Source organism: Ursus maritimus, unplaced genomic scaffold (genome assembly GCF_017311325.1).
Source record: "Ursus maritimus isolate PB19 unplaced genomic scaffold, ASM1731132v1 scaffold_4, whole genome shotgun sequence".
NCBI lineage: Eukaryota > Metazoa > Chordata > Mammalia > Carnivora > Ursidae > Ursus > Ursus maritimus.
Window position 1 is genome coordinate 74,823,123 of NW_024426552.1, and position 15,993 is coordinate 74,839,115.

Consider the following 15,993-nt stretch of genomic DNA (forward strand, 5'->3'; position numbering starts at 1 on the left):
TGAACACTTTACCGTAACAATTGAGGTTATTAACAAGTAAAGCCTCACAATCTCAGAAAATATAAATAATCCTTCCTCACACATCTTTGTATTTTTACTTCCTAGTCTTAAGGTTAGATTTTAAAACCTAAAGATATCTAAATTAATATTATATCTAATTACCTCTAGCCAGAAACATCTTTTATCATGTTGTCCGTAGCAGCCAATGTTACCGAAACCTCTTTGATTAGACTCCAAACTTACCCCCTCAATGGACACAGTAAGCATAACAAGAAACAGAATATCAAGGCAGAGATATGAGACCCTAAAAGACAAATCCTAGAAGTAATACAGCCACTGCCCAAATTGAGATTGAATAATATACTCATCGTCACACATCTTTAGGCTATAGGTTCACAGAGTAATTTGGGAATAAATCCATTATTTGCGGGATACTGAAATACTTAGTGGATTACTTTATTATACTAAGGCTGTCCCCAGCAGTTTCTAAGAGGGACTCCAACTCGCTGACAGAATTTTGCCGAACAGGGTCTGGCGCTGCAGGGATTCCTGTCCACGGTTGTGGAGCGGATTGTTCCAGGTCTGATTGTTCTAGGCTTGGGGGCGGCAGGTCTGACTGTTCCAGGAATGGTTGCTCCAAGACTGGCTGTTCCAGGTCTGGTTGCTCCATACTGGAAGGTTTCCAGAAGTGCTCATCAGGCATCCTGGTGAGAAGAATAGAAGCCTGGGTATTCTGTAGTTGCTGAGCTGTTCTGAGTCACAGTCTTGCTATTCTTTGGCCAGTTGTTTTTCTGCCACCTCTTAACATTTTATTCTCTGGTTCTAGAACCAGGTCTTAACCTGCATATAGTTAAGGTTCAGAATGTTGGAAAGTTCTTGCATCTTCTGGAGACTGAGGTATTTCTGTCTCTGAAATCTGTCATTGAGGACACATGGCTGGGTTTGAGAGAACACTTTTTTAAAAAAAATATTTTATTAATTTATTTGAGAGAGAGGGAGGGAGAGAAAACACAAGCAGGGGTGGGAGGTGGGACAGAGGGAGAGGGAGAAGCAGACTTACCACTGAGCAGGGAACCTGATGAGGGGACTCAATCCCAGGACCCTGGAATCATGACCTGAGCCAAAGGCAGATGCTTAACTGACTGAGCCATCCAGATGCCCCATGAGAACAGAGTTCTGATCTTCTCTTTCTTGCCCTGGGCCATATCTTCCTTTTTCACCATGCTCTCCCCTATAGAAGTGGGTAGTAGTTTTACTCTGGGACTGGTGGAAGAATCAGGGCTGCCCTGAATAAGCAGATCCATGGAGAAGGAAGAAGAGAGATAGTCCCTGAGTGGGGTGTCTCAGCAAATGAGATTTGCAAGGATGCATAATTTTCTTCAGGCCCATAGATCTCAGGCATTGGAGAAGAGTCCCTAGAATTTGGTGCTTCGGGCAGTCAGGCATTGGTGCTGAGCTGGACGCACACTCATGTTTCCTTGTGAATTCTCAGTTAATCCTGTCTCTCGATAAATATATTTTGAATTTAATGATACTTCCAATACCCCATAGTTGTCATCTTTTTCTCTATCCCTTTAATGAGATTTATAAGGGTATGAGTGAAGTGTAGCTTAGACATTAGCATTTCTCCTGGTAATAATGCTTATTATTATTATTATTCTAATTCTTATTATATGATATGGAACAATTTTTACATAGCATTTCTTGAAAGTTATGAAAACAAAACATTCCTCTTAACTTTGGCTAAGCCATGTTGAAAAAATAAATAAATAACTTGATTAGAGGATCATAAGAGGAAAGCTCTTTTTTAAATTTTAAGATTTTATTTATTTACTTGAGAGAGAGAATGAAAGAGAAAACACAAGTAGGCGGGAGGAGCAGAGAGAGAAGCAGGCTCCCTTCTGAGCAGGGAGCCAGATTCAGGACTCGATCCTGGGGATCCTGGGACTCTGGGATCATGACCTGAGCTGAAGACAGACGCTTAACCGACTGAGCCACCCAGGTGCCCCAGGAAAGCTCTTGATAATTCCTAAAATAGTTGTCTAACACACTGTTGTATAGATGAAGAATAAATACGCAAAAGCGCAGCAACTTGGGTGGAAAATGAAGTTCCGACTTCCGTCTCCTTTGGTATTTAATATTGCTCAGACATATGACTAGAAACTAAAAATTTCATTGTTGATTATTATATTTAATAATGGTTCTTAATACTGACAGAGTTCTTTACACTGATTAATCACCTCTCACTCATGGATTAATATCCAGGATAAGAATGGAGGACACAAGAACATAGACAGGTCCAGTTGTCTGAGTTTATCCAGAAGTGTCATGCTAATATTGCAATAAGAAACCAGTATGAGTATGCTTGATGGCATAACCATTCATGAGCTTTTTTTTTTTCCATAATAGTAATGTTGAGCAGAACAAAAAGCAAAAAGAAAAAGATACCACTATACTGTTACTCAGTGACTAATACCTCTAAAATGTGTGTAAATGTCCTTCTATTTTTTCTATATTCATACAGTCTATTAATACAATGTCCAGTCATATTTGTTTAAAACATCAGGATTATTGTAAACATCCAATTTTATATTCTGCTTTTGCACTTTAATAGCATGTATTTTTCCTTATCAGTATGTATTATTGGAAAACATAAGTTGTTTTTTTTTTTAAGATTTTATTTATTTACTTGACAGAGAGAGACAGCCAGCGAGAGAGGGAACACAAGCAGGGGGAGTGGGAGAGGAAGAAGCAGGCTCCTAGCAGAGGAGCCTGATGTGGGGCTCGATCCCAGAACACTGGGATCACGCCCTGAGCCAAAGGCAGACGCTTAACGACTGCGCCACCCAGGTGCCCCAGAAAATGTAAGTTTTGATGGCTGTACTGTATTAGAATGTTTGGATAGATTATAAAATTATTTATTCAGTTTCTCCACTGGTCATTTCAGTTGTTCCAGTATATTTTAAGTTTCTGTCACAAATGATGTCTCAATGACTATCTATGTGCCCAGATTTGTGCGTACTTGACTGATTACTTTCTTAAGTTTTACTTCTAGATGTGAAATTACCAACCACTATTTCCTTTTCTGTTTGGTAAACCTACAAAACTAAAGGAAAGATCATGTGAGCAGTGATCTTTAGCATCGTGATTCTTTACTGGGATTGATGTTCAGAGCATGATATGATGTAAAGAGTTGTGACCTAGAAGCCAAGAGAACTGGCTTCTAAACCTACAATGACCTCCAGCCCACAGGTGGAGCAGGAGTTCTTGCTCTGTGCCACTCAGGTGAAGTGTGGGACTCTTCTGAGTTCCTCATTTTAGACCCATTTGAGACTCATCCGGTGGGACTTGTTAAACAGAAATTTCTGGGCCCTACCCCAGGAGTGCCACATTCAGAAGGCCTGGCTGGTGTATTTGCATTTCTAACAATTCCCAGATGTTGCTGATGCTCCTGGCCTGAGGACCACATGTTTGAAAGCAACTGAACTAGATCACCTGTTTAGAAAAGGGACCAGGATGGTGAGGATGCAAGGGAAACGCTTTCACTTATTTAAAATAAAACATAAAATGTAAGAATCAAAGCAAAACCTTTATCTGGAAAAGTACAGATAAAAGGATCACCAGATTCTCTCCCCTTTAGTCCTACATGCCCTTGGGACTCCTGATGATTTCTTTGCCCATAATGCTGCACCTCAGAGATGAGGAATGTGTGCTCCATAATAGAAGAAGCCTTGCCTATTTCATTCGCAACAGCATCCCTAGCGCCTCAAGTACTGTCTGGATGGAAAATAGGGGGAAAAAATAGAAGGAAGGGAGGAAGGGAGGAAGGGAAGAAGATACAAAAAGGCGTTAAAAGATTTCTTTCAGCATTTCAGTAGCCAGGACATGTTTTACCAGCTACTGTACATTTTAGTTTTTAAAGGTTTCGTGTGGATTTCAAAGGCCAATAAACTCATATGTAATGCAATTCAGATCCCTTCTCCTCCAACCAAATTGTTTTCTTCAATCACTCTGTTACAGAGATGGAGAAAATTGAAAGTTGGTGAGGTTGACTTGCCCAAGGTCATGTGGCAGAGCTGAGACAAGTTCTTTCCACTGCATCACGCTGGAATTTCTTAAACACTCCAACCAGACTTACACCTTTTCTCTAAAGAAAGCAAGAGAGAGTTCAGAGTCCTTATTTTTAAACCTGCATTAAATGGAAACCTTTGGAAGAGCAGGTGCTGGTAATGTTATGAATCTGGCTCAGCAAGGGAACACTGAGGTCATGATATTTTTCACATTTAGTAACTTCAAAAATATAGGGATGATGTAAACTTCCAAAGACTTGTTGCCAACCTAGTGATACTGGTAACTTTGGGCAGGAGGTTGTATCATTGGTCAGGGCAAAAACATGTGTGGCCAATGGGCTTTCTCCCGTCAAGAGAGATGCTCCGGTAATGCTTTCAGATGGCTGTCTTGGATTCACATCCTGCCTACAGTAACACTAGCAAGGCTGCTTAAGTTTCCTATTAGATACAAGACAAAAATATCCTATGATGTGAAGAAGTTGCTAAGACCAAATAGTACCTACTTCATGGAGTTGAAAGATTTAATGAGTGAACACATTTAATAATGTGCTTCGCACATACTCTGGCACTTAGTAAGTACTCATTAAATGTCACTTTTAAAAAATGAAAAAAAAAAACAGATTGAAACGAGAGTGAATTTGAATGTTTGATTTTCTGAGTGACATTGGGTCACTCATAATTCAGCCTATTTTAAATTCTGCTTCAAGTAATTCATCCTCAATGGAAGAACCACACGATCATAGGTCAGAACTTCAAGGGACGTTCATGGTGATCACCTGGTTACAAATGAGCTAAGTGAAGCAAAAAACCACCACCTCCAACAGGGACAGAGAGACTCACCCGAGGCCAGTGAAGGACTGCAATTCAAACCCAGATCATTTTTTCCCCAATCCATTGCTTTCTTCTCTGGCCCAGACAGCGATGTTTATTGCACTTTGCATCTGGCCCATTTTTATTTTTTATTTTTTTTAAGATTTATTAATTTATTTCAGAGAGAGAGAGAGCGAGAGCATGCAAGCGCATGTACACGTGTTAAAGGGGGAAGGGGCAGAGGGAGAGGGAGAGAAGCAAACTCCCTGCTGAGCTGGTAGTCCAAGGATGTGGGTCTCTCCATCCCAGCGCCCTGAGATCATGACCTGAGCCAAAATCCAGAGTCCAGTGTTGAACTAACTGAGCCACCCAGGTGCCCCTTGCCCATTTTTAAAACTTCCTTCTACATTAAATACTCTTAGGTCCCTGAGGATAAAATATCTAGCTCCACCTTTAAACCAGAGGTCCCCAGTAGGTTTGCATTCAGTCTACCTATCCCACTGGAAGATCTCATGACCACACTCTAGATATTTCATCACATGGGGGATCAAAAACAGCAGATCCTATCCAAAGATACTTCCAGACGTAAGATTCTGTGGTTCTTATTCCTTATGATGATTCCAACGCAGTTATTCTTGAATTGTTCCCAAATATACTGTTTAAGATGGAAGGGAAATAGGTAAAATGGTTATATCTAAATTGATTTTTTAAACGGCCCTTAAAAAGATAAGTATCAATGATTTAGAACATACAAGATTGTATTCCCAAGAAAAAAAGGGTTAATGATGAATGTCTATAAAGGAGAGAGAATTTTAACCTTAAACGTGTTTTAATAATAATTCTGTTGCTAAAATACTCCAAATTTGGTGGAATTAACATTTTCCATTAGGAATGATTCTTGGGTTAATTCTAATTGGTAGCCTGTCGTTCATTGTTTTGTAAACAAATCCCCATAGATTTGTAATCAAAGCTAAGAAAACTAAAAATTATTTTGCCTGACTTTACTCCAGCAATGTGGCCTTGTAGTTTTTTAAAAATATTTTATGATATAAATCAACTAATTTTTACTATTAATTTGCATAGAAACTACAAGGTATTTTAGCTCCATTTGATTGACCTTCAGCTAGCATTTAAGTTTTAAAAGGAAAGTTAAACAATTCACTTCATTTCTGTGCAGATGGAGGTAGACAAAGTAAATGCTCACCCATAGCGATTAGTGATGTCTGCCTGCATTTCCAGCAATTTCTCACAAGGATGTAAAAAAGAGTGCAACAGGCGATGAATGAAAATCCTGGGTTTGAATTCTGGCTCTAGTGTTTTGCACATCCTCTGATTCTGAGATAAGTCACTTCCTGCTTCTGAGTTCAGTGTCTTTATCTGTAAAATGAGGGTGGAATCTACTAGATGATTCAACCCCCCTCACAATAAGTCAAGGATCTGTCGATAAACACCAAAAGGTTTAGGAGACGGTACAATTAAATTCCTTCCACACTCCCACGTGCTGAGGAATGACTTAGCAGCAGAAAATAGTCATGTTCCTCTCAGTGTGGGTTTAGCTTCTTCCAACTCCAAGCAGCTGGACGAGTAAGCAGATGTATTTGTGCTACTGCAGAAGAAAATACCAAGCCTCCTGTACTCCTTAGTGTTTCGCTGAGAGATAATTTAGGATTTTTCACTTTCACACATAGTAGTCCCCAGACCCCGCCAATTTGGTGTATGCTTGTGCATTACATTTCTTCTGGGGGTCCACTCCTTCCCTCTACCACACAGCCAATGAGAGTTCAAATCCTCAGCCTCTCTGACCTGAGTCACTGCAATAGCTTTCCAGTCTATGCTTAGCTTCCCTCTTTCTCTGTCTATTCTCATCCCTGTCCCAGGTTGACCTTTCTAGAACAAAAATCTGACCATAGCCAAGACCTGCTTAAAAAGTCAATGGCTCCTGATTGCCCTCAGAATAAAATCTAAATTACTTAGCTTTACTTTCACATGATTTGGTCCCAACCTATCTTTTCAATCTCAGTACCCTCTCCATTCTTACCCAGACACTCTATGTTCCACCTCAAGGAAAGATGTATTCCTCTTGAATAACATCAGACTCTATTTACTGAGCATGTTCAAGGTGCCAGGTGTTTTACATACGTTATCTCATTTAATCGAAGAATATACTTCAAGACAGGTATTAGTCTCTCAGTTTTCAAGAGAGATTGACTAACTTGCCCAAGGTTCCTCAGTTTTCAGAGCAGTGAGCAGGCCTCAGACACAGTCTGTCTCTCTGTGCTTTTTCTACTTGCCCATGCTCTCTTCCCAAGACACTTTGCACTTTCACTCCTTTGCACATGCTCTTTCCTCATTCTAGAATGTTCTTTCCATCTTCCCACTTATTCCTTAGACCCATCTAAAACATCATATTCTCTGTGAATATTTTTTGTTTTCTTCTAATGGAATAAACATTCTCTGTGCTCCAGTATTTTGCTTATAGACACACATAGTATTGTAAATTATAATAGAGATATTTTTGTGCATAGCTTAGACTCCTATGAAAATGTAAGCTCCTGGAGGGCAAGGGCCATGTTAACTCCACACCTGGCATTTAGTACAATGCCTAGAACATAGGAGGTAGGCATTAAATGTCTTTTGGAATGAATGAATGAATGAATGAATGAATGAATAGATATTTCTATTTTATCTTTATTTTTCTCATGTATAAATTTAGATCTAAGAGAGATGTAGCAAAATCAATTGCCAAATACTACCCAGTACTAGGGGTTGGCACAGAAAGAAAGCTCACAAAAAAGCATAGCTTACACTTCAAAAATAACTGATTTGTACTAAGAAACATTGTACTACCCATGATAAAACTGATTACTCCTAAAATAAACTGCAACCATTTTCTTGTAAAAGACTAAAAAAAAAAAGAAACCTCTGTACTGATACCATGGTTAAAAATAGCCATTTTGTCTAAATTGCTCAAGCATTAGTTGTCTTCCAATCTTGGAGCAAAATAGAGCTGCAGTCTTTCTGTAAGGATAGGTAGTGATGTTTTCTTGCATGAACTCACATCCAGGCAGAGGGTTGGGTGTGTTCCATAGTGAGCACCACATTTTTAGTGTATTACAACAACAATAACAATTACAAAGACACAAGGACATGGCTCAGTCTAAGGCTTTTGTGGAAGAATTCTTGCAGTCACACAGCAAGACTTTCCAGATTTATTCAGGCATGCCTATTTACCCACCGAGGGAAGAAAAAGTCTCAGCAATTTAACATGCCAAGTAGTTATCATTTGTAGGGGAACTGCCAGCTATTTTAGAGAAGGTAAATAAAGGCAAATTAATGCCAACAAACTGTGTTTCACATCTTTGAGATGGCATTAATGAAAGAGAAAGCTTTCTTTTGGTAGCATTTGTTACACACAGAGAGGCTCACAGGCCTCTCAGTTCCCCTATACATCACTGCTGTCTAGGCCCTCCCACCTCTGCCCAAGCAAAGAGGGCACAAGAGCAACCATGATGTTTCTGCCTCTTATCTCTCACTTTGGGGCCAAAATAATATTCCAAAACATGGGTTGTATCATGTGTCACAAGTTTTCATATGAATCTAAAATAATTTACCCTCACTGCCTAGAATAATGAAATGAGGGTTTTAAGACCTACCTCACTTCAAGCTGGAACACCCTCCCCATCCCAAAAAACTCCTACCATACTACATTCTTCAAGGCACAGCTCAATTATCACTTTCCCAAAGTGGCATCCTAGCTTTGATTCAGATGAAGTCTTTTTCTGAATAGGCCTATTTTTTTTTCGTGCTTTGTATTGCATTCCCTGGTTATAAATTGTAAAAGCCCCAAGGTCAGAAACCACATCCTAATGACTGAACAAATGAGTTTTTTGCAGTTAAGCATAAGAAAGACTTAGGCACAGCTGGATTTTCCTCATAGAAAAATTCCAGATTTCAAAGTATAATCTCAAAAAAGAAGATTCGAGTCAGGTTGTAGAGAAATATCATGAAACCACAAACATTAAGAGACAAGAATTCACATCATAACAATGGACCACTTTCATGGTTCCAAATGTACTTTTAGAATTCTGCTGGTTCTTGGTGTCCCATCCAAAACTAATTTTATAAATTCAGTAAGCTAGGCTTGTAAAGATTTTTTTTAAGGATATGAAAAAAAGATAAACTTCTTGGCTTGTAAAATCATTAAAAGTGGTTGCTGGGAAGTTTTTCAAATGGTACTTTCTCTTCCTGTCTCTCAGAGTCTTTTGGAAGCACAGCATCCTCAGTGTTTCATGTTACAGTTGAAGAAACAGGTGCAGAGAGATTAGCTCACCCAAGTCCATGGGGCAGTAAGTGGTGGAGAAACAATATGAAAGCAGGAGTTTGACATTAGAGTTTGACACTGGACCTGTGTTACGATGCCTTGTCTAAGCTACTGTTTCCACTGCCTCCCTTTTGAAACAAGACTATTCATCTGTTTTCTTTGCTCCTCATGGAAGTAATCTAAGAAGGAAATTAAGACCTTTCCCCAAACTTAAAGCCTGTTCAAGAGCCTGTAACTCCGGAATATATTCTTGGGATTTTAAGATGTATCATTCATATATGTGAGATCTGACTTATCTAAGATATATTTTAGTCTAAAATATTTTTAAGTTGAAATAGCAACATTCTAATTTTGCAAAAGCTCACTATATTTATTTAATCTCCAAGGTGACTTGCATATTTGTGGATTATTAAAAAATCAAATCACTGATATAGAGTCAAGTAAGGGAAGACAGAAATTAAGGCCAACTGAGAATGTTCCCCCACGATAGTTGTCAATGGAGCTGGAAGAAGGATTCACACAGTCTAAGACTGAAGCCCAAAAGTTGTTCATTTCAAAGAGCAGTGTTACCAACTCTATTTATTTATTGTGAATTGCTTTTGTTTCCCAATCCATTGGTCATTGATTTTACCTTCATTTAATCCTTTCTGCTACTTTTTCCAAATTCATTTTATTAGTGTCTTTCTAATTTCTTATCTTTTATGCTTGATGACTTTCTTTCTTGATTGGTAATGCGAGCATTAAGAAATAGTCTGCTTTGAGTATAGTTTTGCCTCCGAACCATAAATAAGTTATTATAGTTACTGTCAGGTATGAATAAGTGATGGTATATCTATATGATATTATGCAACAGTTAAAACACTTCTAAATGATTTTATCACAAGCAAAAAAAGTTATAAAGCATGTTATACAGTACTGTACCAATTTTTAATGCCCTTTTATGCTTAAAATATACTTCAAGGATATTCACTGGTGCTTATCTCTAAATGATGGTATTATAACTGCATTTTATTTTTTCCTTATGCCTTTATATTTTCATTTTTAACATGATTGACAGTTATAATCACTTAAAATGTTTTCTATTCAATTTTCTATCATGTTTCTAAAAGATGATTAAGATAATAATGAATATAGGGGCACCTGGGTGGCTCAGTTGGTTAAGTGTCACTCTTGGTTTTGGCTCAGGTTATGATCTCAGGGTCATGGGATTGAGCCCTGCGTCAGGCTCCATGCTCAGCACAGTGTCTGCTTGAGATTCGGTCTCTTCCTTTACCTCTGCCTCCCCCAACCCCCATGCTCTAAATAAATAAATAAATAAATAAATAAATAAATAAATAAATAAAATCTTTAAATAACATAAAGATAATAATGAACATATGTGGAAAATGTTTATGGCAATAAATTTTTTTAAAAAAACACTTAAATGTGTGTTATAATCTTAACCCTAAAAAATTTAATTACACAGATAAAAAATTAGAAGTAAATAGATACAAATAGAAACTACTATGTTCTTAATTGGGAAGTCATCAATTCATTTTATTTTCTTCAGTATTTTTCTAACTTTCTGCAATGAAATAAAATGAATTTTATAAGAAGAAAACAAGAAATAGATGTTACTCATTATAAAAGTTTACCCCCAGAAAGTTGTTGGGTTTTGTTTGTTTGCTTGTTTGTTTTATTGGTACATGCCCACATGAATTCCAGGCTGTTCAAAGAGAATTCCAGCTGCTCTCCCCACTTCTTTCCTTGTCTGCCTCATTCTATTCTCCACACTGCTGATAGGTTCTTGAGAATCTCTATCATTTTTTAATCACAGGGCTCCCCTGATGGGAACACTTCAAAGATTTTTCACCACCTCTGAAATGGAATTTGAAATTTTTGACATCAGCAACCAAGCTCTCCATTTCTAGACTCTGAGTGTATGTCTATGCTTATACTCACTTTTTCTCTAAACAAATTCCATATTCAGGTCAAAATGAGCACTGAATTCAACTCTCTGCTTGCAAGGACTTGAGTCCTTGGAAAAATAACCCATTTTTTAATAACACCATTCCCCAATCATATCAAAATGTAACAAAAATCTCCTAGACCCTTCCTGATTGCCTCTGCTGGAAAGCAAACTTCTTATATCTTTTTATGGCCCTTACATCATACTGCCTTCAATTATAGTCATTCATGTTAATGTACATGTTATGTATCCAAATAAATTATCTTGGATAGAATTCAGTACATGTGTATTTCCTTATTAGTACTCTTTGAAGTTCTGCATCTTATCCAGCTGTATGGAGTCACTATTACCATTATATGGTGAAAACTTGCATGTAGTAAGTGCTTAGCAAGAGAAGACTGGAAGGAATTATTAAAGGCATATTTTCTTTTCTAAGTCATGCTGTTCTGATATACCAAAAATCTGGGTTGTTAATTTTGTTTTCTGGCTTTGTTTTTGAATCAGTTGCAAATTAGAACTTTCAAACACCAGAATTGTATAATACTCCTTCCCCTGCTAGAGGGCTATGAGGAATTGAGTCCATTCCATGAAGCTGAAACTGATAGAAGACACCTCTAAGTCAGAAGTATGGGTGACCACAAGGGAGAGAGCTGATTGTGTGTTTGGGGGAAGGATGCACCAGGAGGATGTCCAGTGAGACACCCTGAGCAAGTCAACATTATAAGGACAGAAGACACAGCCGAGTGATAGAGGCTAGAGAGCAACGAATTGTAGAAGACTCGTAAGTCAAAAGTCCAATCCTCAGCAAATATATGAGAGAAGTGTTTTTGCCTATGGCTGCCTTTCATTCATATGCTCCCACGGCATGATGTATAGGGGACTTGGTAGCACTTGTAGGACCAGTAACAATGTGTTTCCTTTGCATTTATTTTCCCCTTCTTGCATATTAATAATCAGACACATGTACCTCTCTCTAAAGTGAAACTGTTTTCAATACTTAATGAGCCTTTCCAGTTGAATTAAAGCTGGTCTGTTCTTGGGATTCAGAAATGTCTTGTAAAATCTTGAAATCTTGGGGTTGGGCATAAGAAATAAATTACAAGGGCATTTGGTGCAAAATATCAGACACCAAAACAGAAGGGGGTGGCTGAGTAGCACACTTCCTCAGGCATGGTCCCCCTCACCTGTCCCACAGGCTGTGTCTGGCCCTGCAAACAGAAACTGGAGGAACAGATTTTTCTACATTGCTTAAAGACACCATGGAACTTCCTTAGAGCTCATCTCCGAGAAATAGTAAGAGAGAGATTCTCTGTACCTCGGCATAGAAGCCAGCATGAATTTAGTACAAGAAGATTCCAGACCTCTGGAGCCCCTTGAGACCTCAGCTTCCCCCTTACATCACACTCCACTCTCTGACCTCATTGGATCCCTCCGAGGGAGCAGGAGTTATTAATCTAATTGGCTAGAACCCAAGAGGGTCATTGTGAGAAACAACAGTGTCTTAAAGTTAGATTCCATGACCCTTTTTTTTTACTCTGGGTATCCCTTTAGGAAGCTGACCATGTTCTGTGGTTTGTCCTAGCCTCTATGCAAGCTGAGGGCTGGATGAGTGGATGCGGGGACTGCTTCTCCTAAGCCTCAGGCCTAAGTTGTGCTCTCCTTTGTGGGCTTTCCCAGACATTAATAATATCAGCACTTTCTTTCCCATTTGGCTACTGATCCTTTGGTGAATATGCTCTTTGGCTAGGAACTCTGGAGAAGAGGAGGGATGAATGGTAGGATTTGGGCAACGAACCAACCGCACCCTAAACCACACCCAGAATGCATCATTGTGGCTTTTTATAGGATTTTGGAAAGATTAAATAAGAGAAAGCATGTAAAATGCTAAACACAGTCCCTGGCATATAGTACCCACTCAATAAATGTTAATTATTGTTAATAATACATACAGATCCTAAATATTTGCCATCGGCTATTCGTATCAGATAGCTCCCAAGTTTTGGGAAAAGTGCTCTAGGGCTGAACACCTGAACATTTGACTGATAGAAACTGGAACAAAATAGGTTGTTTTAGCTTCCTATGGTTTAATAAAGAAGTAAGAATTTCCTTTGAGGCACATCGCTTTCTCTTCTGGGAGAGTTCACTCTGTGGAATGTTCTGGTTATGCACTTAAGTACCTATACTTTGGTCTTTGGGTAGCCAGTACCTGTGAAGGGAAAATGCAAATTCCTCAGACCTGCCTTGACAGATTCTGCTTAATGAATCATCAAAGTAGGGAGTGAGCTATATCTTCTCAAAGATTTTTCCTCTCTATATTGAAAGATACTTTTAGATTTTTTCTTGCAGGACTAAAGACCAGAGTTGGGAGTAAGAAACTGAGACCTAGGAAAGGCTCTGGTAGAAGCAGCTCTGAAGAAGAGTAGACCCATGTAGCGTGTTGGGAGGCCAGAGGCGGAAGAGGTACACAGGCCACCCCAGCACCTTTGTGATGTGATTTAGTGGGGAGGCTCCAGGAAGCACTGCTGTCTAATAGCCAATATTTAGTTTTCCCCTTCTGGCTTGGCAATTCCCTTTTGCTATCTTCATGTTTTTGATTGAAGTTTTCAGGCCTCATGCTCAACGTTTAGGGAGTGGCAGAAGAGGCGCGCCCATGCTTAGGGAAATCAGTAAGAAGCAAGGACAAGTAGCTCACCAAAGAAGCTGTGAGACTGCAGAGAGTGAACCAAAGAGCTGGTGACGGCTGCAGTCTGAATAATACAAAATAGAAGAATGTTCAGAGGTACTTCTGGAGGGGAAGACTCATCCAGCAATGTAGATTGGGGCATCCTTTATTAACTTTAGCTATAACTGAACAGGGTGATTTGAAAAGATAGAGAACTTGCATAATACAATAGAAACCCAGAACTGAGTAGCACAGACCAGCCTTTGGAGAAGGATCCTGTTCCTGAATGTTACCCTTTCTGACCTTGAATGTGCCCTCTTTAGTGTCCTCCTAGGTCAAATGAGGGCCAAGGTATATCACCTCTAGACACCTTTTGACTCTCAATACCGTTGACTTCATTATTTTATATTCGATCAACCATGCAATCAAGCATTTGTGTTTGCCATGTTCAGGCACCAGAAAATACAAAGATGAGTAAGACATGGTCCCTCAACTCAAGGGTCTACGGGGAGAGACAAATGTAGAAATAGGTGATTTACATGCATTGTAAATATGTGAGCAGGGTGCTGTCAGAGCATAAAGAGGAGAGTGGGGCAATCCCAGACTGTTGGTTATATCGTCCTGAAGATGACCTGATGTACAAACTGATTCTTGAAGTACCTCAGATTATCCATTTGAATCGTGTACTTCCTTTCTTCAATTTCATGAAATATAGTGAGTACAGGAGAGAGCTCTTCTTGATCGTAGCCCTTCTGGAACAAATACAAATTAGGGAAGAACAGATTGCTAAGCAGTAGGAGCCACAGAAATACATCTGTGGAATTGAAAGCCAGCATAGTGATAGTCAATAGGCTGGTTTTCATTTGACTTGAGTTCTAATTCTGGTTGCCATTTACTTGGGATAATTCAGGAGACCACTCAGAACCTCATTGCCTTCACCAGTGAAAAGGAGATAATACCTTTACTTGGCTTCCCCAGAGGGCTGTTGAGAAACAGATGAAGTACTGGTTATGAACCTGCCTCACAAGTTATATGGGAGCTTCCTCCACAGTGGGGAATAGATTCTGAAGAGTCTGGCCCTCCTTTAAACGAACCAGGAGAATGGCTGGTGTGGGGAGGGACCCTTGCAGAGCAGCAGGCAGTGTTTTACTGGAATGAGAGCTCCCATCAATCGCCTAAACCACTGGGAGATTGCTGTGCCAGTACCAGGGTAACAGAGAATGGGATTTTCCTCCAAGCAGCTCCACGGACCTCTATGCCATCAGCCAGCGTGATGTGGAAAACAGGGACAGCCGTGGGTGAAAGACAAGAAGGAAGGACGGTGTCAGCAAAGGTCAGGGTGTCGCACATCAGTCACCGTGACAGCTGCCGGGGCTCAGAGGGCTACAGAGCATGATGAGGACGGCCCCTGGGTTGGACTCGGACGCATTCCCGAGGCCTTGCATCACACGCCCAGGACGGTGGTCTTTGCTCATCCCAGCTCATCCTCCTGTTCAGCCTCCCCGAACGTGTGCTTTCCAGGCTGCCGTATCTGCTTTCCTCCAGAACGGATTACTCATCTGCACTCTCGCAGCCCTGCCATCAACACCACGGAGAGCTTCTGCTTCCCCCCTGGGGCCGAAGGCCCTCCGGACCACGGGTTATGAAACACAGAAGCTCCATACGCAGATTCCCTGGAAAGTGGACAGGGCTTGTCCAGCCTGTGCCTCCCATCCCAGTGTACCTAACACTCCGCATCTCATTTGTATGTATGTGGAGAAGCAGAAAAGCATGCTAGCAAGGCGGCTGGACTGTGAGCCACTTACTTCAAATCACCTGAAGGGAACGGATAGTAACTTAGAACACTAGTTGCTGGGGGTGTGCTAGGATTGTTCCCAGGTTCTTACAATGGACCTCAGAGCTATTTTTAAGATGGATATTTTTAATACTACATTTCAGATCAACGAACTGAGGCAGAGAGAGGGTAGGTAACTTGCCCAGGGTCACCTGGTGATTAAGTGTTGAAACTAGAAATCCAACCCAAATCAGGACCATGACAAAGTCCATGCCCTTGGCCTTGCCCTCATCTAAAAGAGGAGAGCACTGATGGTATCTGGGGTCTCTTCTATGTCCAAAATGCCATGACCTTTTTAGCTATGTGCTCTGGGAGTAAATTATTTCATTTTTTTTGAACTGTAACAAC

At 39.9% G+C, this 15,993-nt stretch overlaps 1 pseudogene; it reads right to left on the reverse strand.

Annotated features, from left to right (window-relative positions):
- Positions 1–416: 416 nt before the first annotated feature.
- Positions 417–15,161, reverse strand: LOC103676027 (annotated as a pseudogene).
- Between the last annotated feature and the right edge of the window lie 832 nt (positions 15,162–15,993).